Here is a 6,873-nt window from a genome sequence, read left to right on the forward strand (position 1 = left end):
GTTTCCTAGAAAGTCCATGTGAAGGTAATGTGTAAAATGTGTCGAATCGTATATACTTGAAAAAACTCATTTATTATGTTTCGTTTTTCTCAGTTAGCCTGATAGATTAATTTTTCAACCTTGTTACCCTTAAACTCAATCAAACCTCATGCCAATAATCTTAAAATGGTATTGGCAATTATTGGCTATGTAACAAAGGAGCAATTGACGGGAGCCAGACCCAACAACATAGGTTTTAAGTTTTATTGGTTCAGGTTCAGGAGTTATCCACTGACAATTGTGATTAACTTACCTTGTTTGGACTATTTTTATGCATGATCAAAATTAATTTGTCACGAGATTTACAAGGAAAAATCGGCAGCAGACTTTCCAATTGTTACGTTTTCTTTCCTTTTTACTTTTTTTTTTCTCATTTTCTGATGGAGTTCGGTTTTCTTTTCTAATAGACGGCTCAAGATCTTAAAAGCAACTAAAATTATATACATGCCCCATTTGTGACGGCTCAAGATCTTAAAAGCAACCAATACGCAACGCTTTCTTTTTCATGTTTTGGACCATCGATCGTTAAAAGTGATTCAAGATCCCACTCCCCCAAGTGTTGTTGTCATTTGTCAGCCAGATTTAACCTTTAGGAAAGGACGGGATCTGGCTTGCAAAGCCGACCAACGATTTCGAAACTTGGTTGGGACTAGAGATTAATTGCCCAAAAAACGTGTCAAGTTTCTCTTCCACTTAAAGGTTATTTTTCCTCGAAAATTTTATAACTAATAGGATCCTCTCAATTGGGTTCATTCTGTCAAAAAAATTGTCAACATGCATTTAGTCTAATTGGTATCCAGAACATGACCTCTCACATTATTAACAACGCAATTAGGGTGGACTAATTAATTAGACTAGGGATTGTCAAACACGAGTGGAAGTTTTAGGTAAGGAAAATGATACACGTGTGGTATAAACCATGGGGTCAAACCGTCAAGGATTTTCTGGCAGGCTGCTCACATGGTGGCCCTTTAAGGCTTTGACTCTTATTACAAATCAGACCCTTCTTTACCTTCCCTGCTTTAACATTATATTTTACGTTATCACATTTTTCACTTAAAGTCTAACTGAGGCAATGTTTAATTGGCTAGGCAAGATCAGTTGAAAGAAAAAAAAACCTTTCAAAGTCTATCATCTCCTCACTTTTTCATGCCATAAATTAAGGTTACCACCATCATTTAAGACAGAAATACTGTCTTAAATCAAACAGTTTGGATAAATAATTGAAGTCCGACGTAGAGATTCATGTTTTATCCCAGGCTTTTGTCACACTTGGATAAATTAATTTTGGCAAGCAATTATGTTCTCAATCTAATTACAGAATGAGGAATAATATAATATAATATAATATAATATTAAAGAATGAAAAACAACCGATCAGAGTAAAAAAATCAACTGTTAAACATAAGCATGTTTCTTGCCAATCTCTGTTGTTACAGATAAAAGATTTGGACAATTGATGGTCGATTGAACCTCAAACATTTGCAAAACGATTTGATTTCATGTGCTCCTGTTTTTGCAAGTGACTGGTGGTTTTGTGGAGCCCTTGTGTTGGTATGGACATGGCAAAATTACGTTTTGCATTTTTTATCATTGGCGGACAGGACGCTTTTAACTACGAAAATTATCTAGCTTATCAACTGGGTTAATCTCGTCATCAACCACTTTTTTTGCTTTCCTCCAGATCAGTAGATCACTTTAAACCATGGCAGCATCGGTAATTCTAATCAACCTATGACCAAAAATGCAGTTTGTCTTGATTGAGATAATTTGTAATATTAGTCGTTAATGATCATAGGTTATGCCTTAATTTTATGTCATTTAGAAGTGATTAATCTTACATTAACATTAGTCCATGACCCCAAATTCAAAAACACAAAAAATTTGAAGGCAGTGTGACAATTATCATGCCAAACTTTGGGACAAAAGATCATGTAATCTATGTGGCTTTGTTGTCGTGTGTGGGAAACATATCTTTTGCTTTTCCTTTCAACCTGGTATATCTGATTTGTCACTGATTATAATTCTCTGTCAAATCCCAATCGCTTATCAGTTTTGAGAACATAAACAGAGCTCTCTGCACTCTCATTTTGCATATTGTAATTTTCACTGTGCCATAACACTGCTTTAAGTCCTTCTAATTGACTCCTACACTACTTCTCCTGTAGAAGAAGTTACCTGGTAGCTTCCATGATTTCAGTGATTAAGAAATTCCGCATTAGGTTGGAATTCCATGATTTCAAAGTAGTCAGAAAGTCTGTATATAGCCAGAAAGTCGGGGAGATCTAGCTAGTAGTGACATGCACAAGGCGTAACCAGTCAAGAACCCAAATCTGGACTACCATGCATCTAAACCCGGTCAATTTTGATGGCTTTAGTGTCCTAGAATGCTAGTTTCATGCTTTAGTTCAATCCATCATGCGTCTAAGGCAGGAATTGGGTTAAGCAAATAATTTTTCATAAATTAAGCAATACAAGAATTTCACAGAGAATACTGCATTAATTAAGTTGAATAATTGATTATTCCAAATGGCATGCCATTATATATGTCTACATGATGAGCAGACCTTCCCCTTCCATTTTTCTTCCAATTCTTTTCCCCTTTTCTCGTTTTTTTCTATATTAGCGTTGGTTACCAGATTTATGCTTGGACATATAATCTTTTTCATTATCATACCCAAAAAGAAATGGGAGTGGAAAATTATAGTATAAACATGAAAACTCACTTTGACTAAAGTATTTGAAAAGTAAATTAAATTAGGCTTAAACTTAATGTTTACATATCTTAATCAATAGCAAACTGACAAAGATAATACTACTGCATATTATTCAGATACTAGGTTATAACTTTTCTTTTTTATTTTTTGATGATTTTCTTCAATTTTTTTAATCAACGCCATTGTCGTTCATGGACCTGTATTTATGAAGGGAATTGATCAAAATAAATACAAGAAAGAGAGAGAGGATTCCAAATTCTAAGAAATGTAAATATAACTCTAAACCATAAGACAATGTCATTGATCAAAGGGATATAACAAAATCAATCCTAATGAAGGATATATAATTTGAAATAAAGAATAAAAAAAAGCCTTACTGACTGACTATGACTATACGCTTACAAATACGAGTACAATATATAATAATCTAAACGTAATCAGAAAGAATTAAAAGAAAAAAAAAAGTCAACATTGTAGACATAAGCTGATATTCAAACCAAGAAAAAGAAGCCTACGAATGAATATATATGGAAAACTAGGGAGAGATTCAGGGGAGAGACTTATGGCCAGCGCCAGGGCTTGGAACAGACTGAAGAATCCGATCAATGACTGCAAGGTGCCGGGCAAAGAGCTTCTCGTTATTGAGCGTGGCGTGACCCTTCTTGCCAGGAGCAGAAGCTGGCACTGTGCCCTTTAAAAGGGCATTCAGCGCCAAGCTCGCGAACAAAGAAGGAGCATTTGTTTTGCTTTCCCTTGTATTAAGTAGCTTCCTACTTTCTATTTGTGGCATAAATGAAGCAAAGATCACCAAGAAAATGAGAACCAGAGAACTAAAACGAGCCATATATTGTGCAAGGCAAATGCAGATCAATGAGACACAGAGAAGAAAAAGAAAGAGAAATGGAGTCTGGGTTTTGTTGGTGAAGTAGGAAAAAAAACGTTAAAAGAGAAGTTGTAATGTAGGAACTTGTTTGCTGCCTTGAAAATGGGTTTGGTGCACAAATATATAGAGAGAGCCGAGCAAGATAAAGTGAGAAATGCAATGAACCAACGCGTGACGGCTGTAAATAGAACGTGGAGGACAAGTTGAAATGTGGTTTGAGTCGAACACTAAATTTAGAGTTTGAAAATGAAGAGAAACAAGTTAATTCAGAGTGGAAATAAAATTGATCAGATTAATTAAATTATGACCGTTAGATGGAGGTATTACTAAAAAATTTGGATACTAATAAAATGAGTGTAGAAAAGGCCGAGTGGAGGTGGAGGAAAAAGGAGTAAGGGAAGGGATTGAGATAAGCCACCGGCCAATTTCATGGCAAATTCATGCACCGTAAACTCTTAATTTTTGGTCCAAACATTTGGTTTTGTTTTGGCTTCGTGGCAGTGGCTCAACTACGCTAGTGCAGCACTAAAGTGTTTGATTTTGATGTCATGACTTAATATTCTATCTTTGAAATTCCGCTCAATCTTAGGTTAATTTCTTATTATGACCAAGAAATATTTGTTATAATGTATATATTAGTGACTTATAGCTAGACATTAACTTATGGAGTCATTATTAATTTTTTTTGTTTAGGTGTGAGTGGTCATCTAATTGAATCTAATTCATTTTAAAGAAAAATCTTAAGTTTGATTCAGATATCTTTAAAAAGGTAAATTTAATTTCTACAAAATCAAAATTAAATTTGAGAATACAGTTACATGTGAGAAAGATTATAACATCCCTCAATACCTTTTAAAGGATGGTATAAACTTGATTTAGTGTTATCCATTAAGCTTTAAAAAATTTTACCAGATAATTAATTATTAAAAATTATTTTTAATTCACTCCAATACTTTTTGTAGCAAATTAAAAAAATTTTTCTACTTCAAGAGAAAACAAAAAAACTATTATTTTTCTTATAGGTTCCGTCATGGGATTATTTAATATTAAAAAAATTTCAAGAAAAAATTAATACTTCGACTTTTTCTTAAAATTTCTTTTCTTTTTTTTATTTAAAAAAATTAATGCCTTTATCTAAGAAACAATTGATATTTTCAACTTTTTTCTCAAATGTATTTTTTGAAATTGAAAAGATTTTTATTTAAGAAAAATTCATACTTTTAAATTTTCTTTTAAAAAATTTTTAAAATACATTTTTTATGAAAAATTTTGTTTTATAAAGAAAACCGTTACTTTTAACTTTTCTTAAAATCTTCTTTTATTTTTTTATTTAAAAAAAATTAGTACTTTCAACTTTTTCTTAAAACATTTCTTTTGAAATACATTTTTTGAAAATTTTTTATTTTTTTAAAAATATTGATACTTTCAATTTTTCCTCAAAAAATAATTTTTGAAATTTTTATTTTTAATAAGAATTGATATTTCAACTTTTCCTTAACTCTATTTTTTGAAATATTATTTCTAAGAAAAATTGATACTTTTAATTTTTTCTCAAAAAAATATTTTTTGCAAACTTTATTTTCAAGAAAAATTAATACTTTTAACTTTTTCTCAAAAAATATTTTTAAAAATTTTTTACTTTTTAGGAAAATTGATATTTCAATCCTTCCTAAGAAAATACTTTTTTGAATTTTTATTTCTTTCAAAAAGTATTATTTTTGAAATATTTTTATTATTTTTAATTTTAAAAAATTAATACTTTCCTTTTCTCACATTTTAATTCTCCTAAAAAAAACTTATACATAACTGAATAAATGCTATTGATTTATGAAAAACAAACAAAAACAAACAAATAAATAAATAGATAAAAGAAGAAAAAAAAAATCTTATCTTACTTTGGCTTGGCTCAATTTGAATGGGGTGTGACTCAAGAGACAGATTCAGGTTGAAGCAGCTCGATGCAAAGCTTGACTCAACAGCTCAACAATGGCTCAACAATGTCGGCAAACAAGTCGAGACACTACAGGTCAGCTCGGACCTTAGGCGACGCGCGGATCCTACTTACTTTTAAAGTCCAAAACGGTGTTGCTTCATGCTGATATAAAAGGTAAAAAAAAATTTTTTCCTTCAAATGCTTCCCTGCTTTCTCTCTTTTTTTCTTCTTTCCTCTGTTTCTCTTTCTAAAAAATGAATAACGCTAGTTGAGCATTCGCCAATTTTTGAGATTTTAATGCCTAAAATTGGGTTTATCGCCAGAAAGCCACCGAAAAGTTTTAATTTTCACTAAAAAATTTAACCAAATTCTATAATTTTCAAAAAATTTGCAAAAAAATAAAAATGCATAAAAATCCCCAAAAAAACCTAATTGCTTTTCTACTTCCTAAGATTCTCCAAGGCACCACATGGGCTCTAATTCAACCTCTAGCCAGAAAAATTATAAAGGAACTTCTTTAAAAAAACTATAATTTCTTCAAAAAAATTTTTGATACATTCTTATTACAATCATTTTTTTCTTCCCCCTTTCAATGTGTGTGATCAAAGGTTTTTATAAGGATTAAATCACAAAAACTAAGTCCCAGGTCAATCAAGAAATTAAAAAAAAAAACTAAAAATCCTTTAAAATAAAAAAAAAACCTATCTATTCATCCCTTTTATTTTAATTTTTAAGGAATCCTCTTATCAACCTAATTTCAAAATATAAACCTCTTTATCCCAAAGTTCTATTAGGACTAAAACTCTGCTTTTTTTTTTAGTATTCTTATCTAAAGCACATTGAATAAAAATAATAATAAAAAATTGAGTATCTACAACATTAAAAAAATGAAATTTTCTATCATTACTTGTTTATTTTTTTGATACAAAAGAGATAATTATTTGAGAATGGTAAATGAGTTACAAGTTTTGATATTTGAATTTTAAATTTATTAGATGTTATCTCTTAAAAATAGTTATATGAATCAACTGAATTAAGCTACAAATTTATCATTATTTGTTAGTACAAGAGAAATTCATATCTACTTTTTTTAGTTATACTAGGTAAAAGTGAATTATTCATCTTTCTTAAATAAATTGACTTGCACCACTAATTATTCAAAGTTACATTTCTAATCTTGAATTATTCAAGGATTGATGGAAGTGAGTTGTTAGCTTTGGGAATTCTAAGAGCAATTAGTTCTTTGGCAATACCATCGTCTTTTAATTTTGGCTGTTGTATAAGAGTTTGAATTGTTGTAT

At 30.6% G+C, this 6,873-nt stretch overlaps 1 pseudogene; it reads right to left on the minus strand.

The window, feature by feature from the left end:
* Positions 1-3,030: 3,030 nt before the first annotated feature.
* Positions 3,031-3,744, minus strand: LOC149511313 (precursor of CEP14 pseudogene; annotated as a pseudogene).
* Positions 3,745-6,873: the final 3,129 nt, after the last annotated feature.

Source organism: Durio zibethinus, chromosome 26, assembly GCF_047325235.1.
Source record: "Durio zibethinus cultivar Kanyao isolate XHJ-2024 chromosome 26, ASM4732523v1, whole genome shotgun sequence".
NCBI classification, from domain to species: domain Eukaryota; kingdom Viridiplantae; phylum Streptophyta; class Magnoliopsida; order Malvales; family Malvaceae; genus Durio; species Durio zibethinus.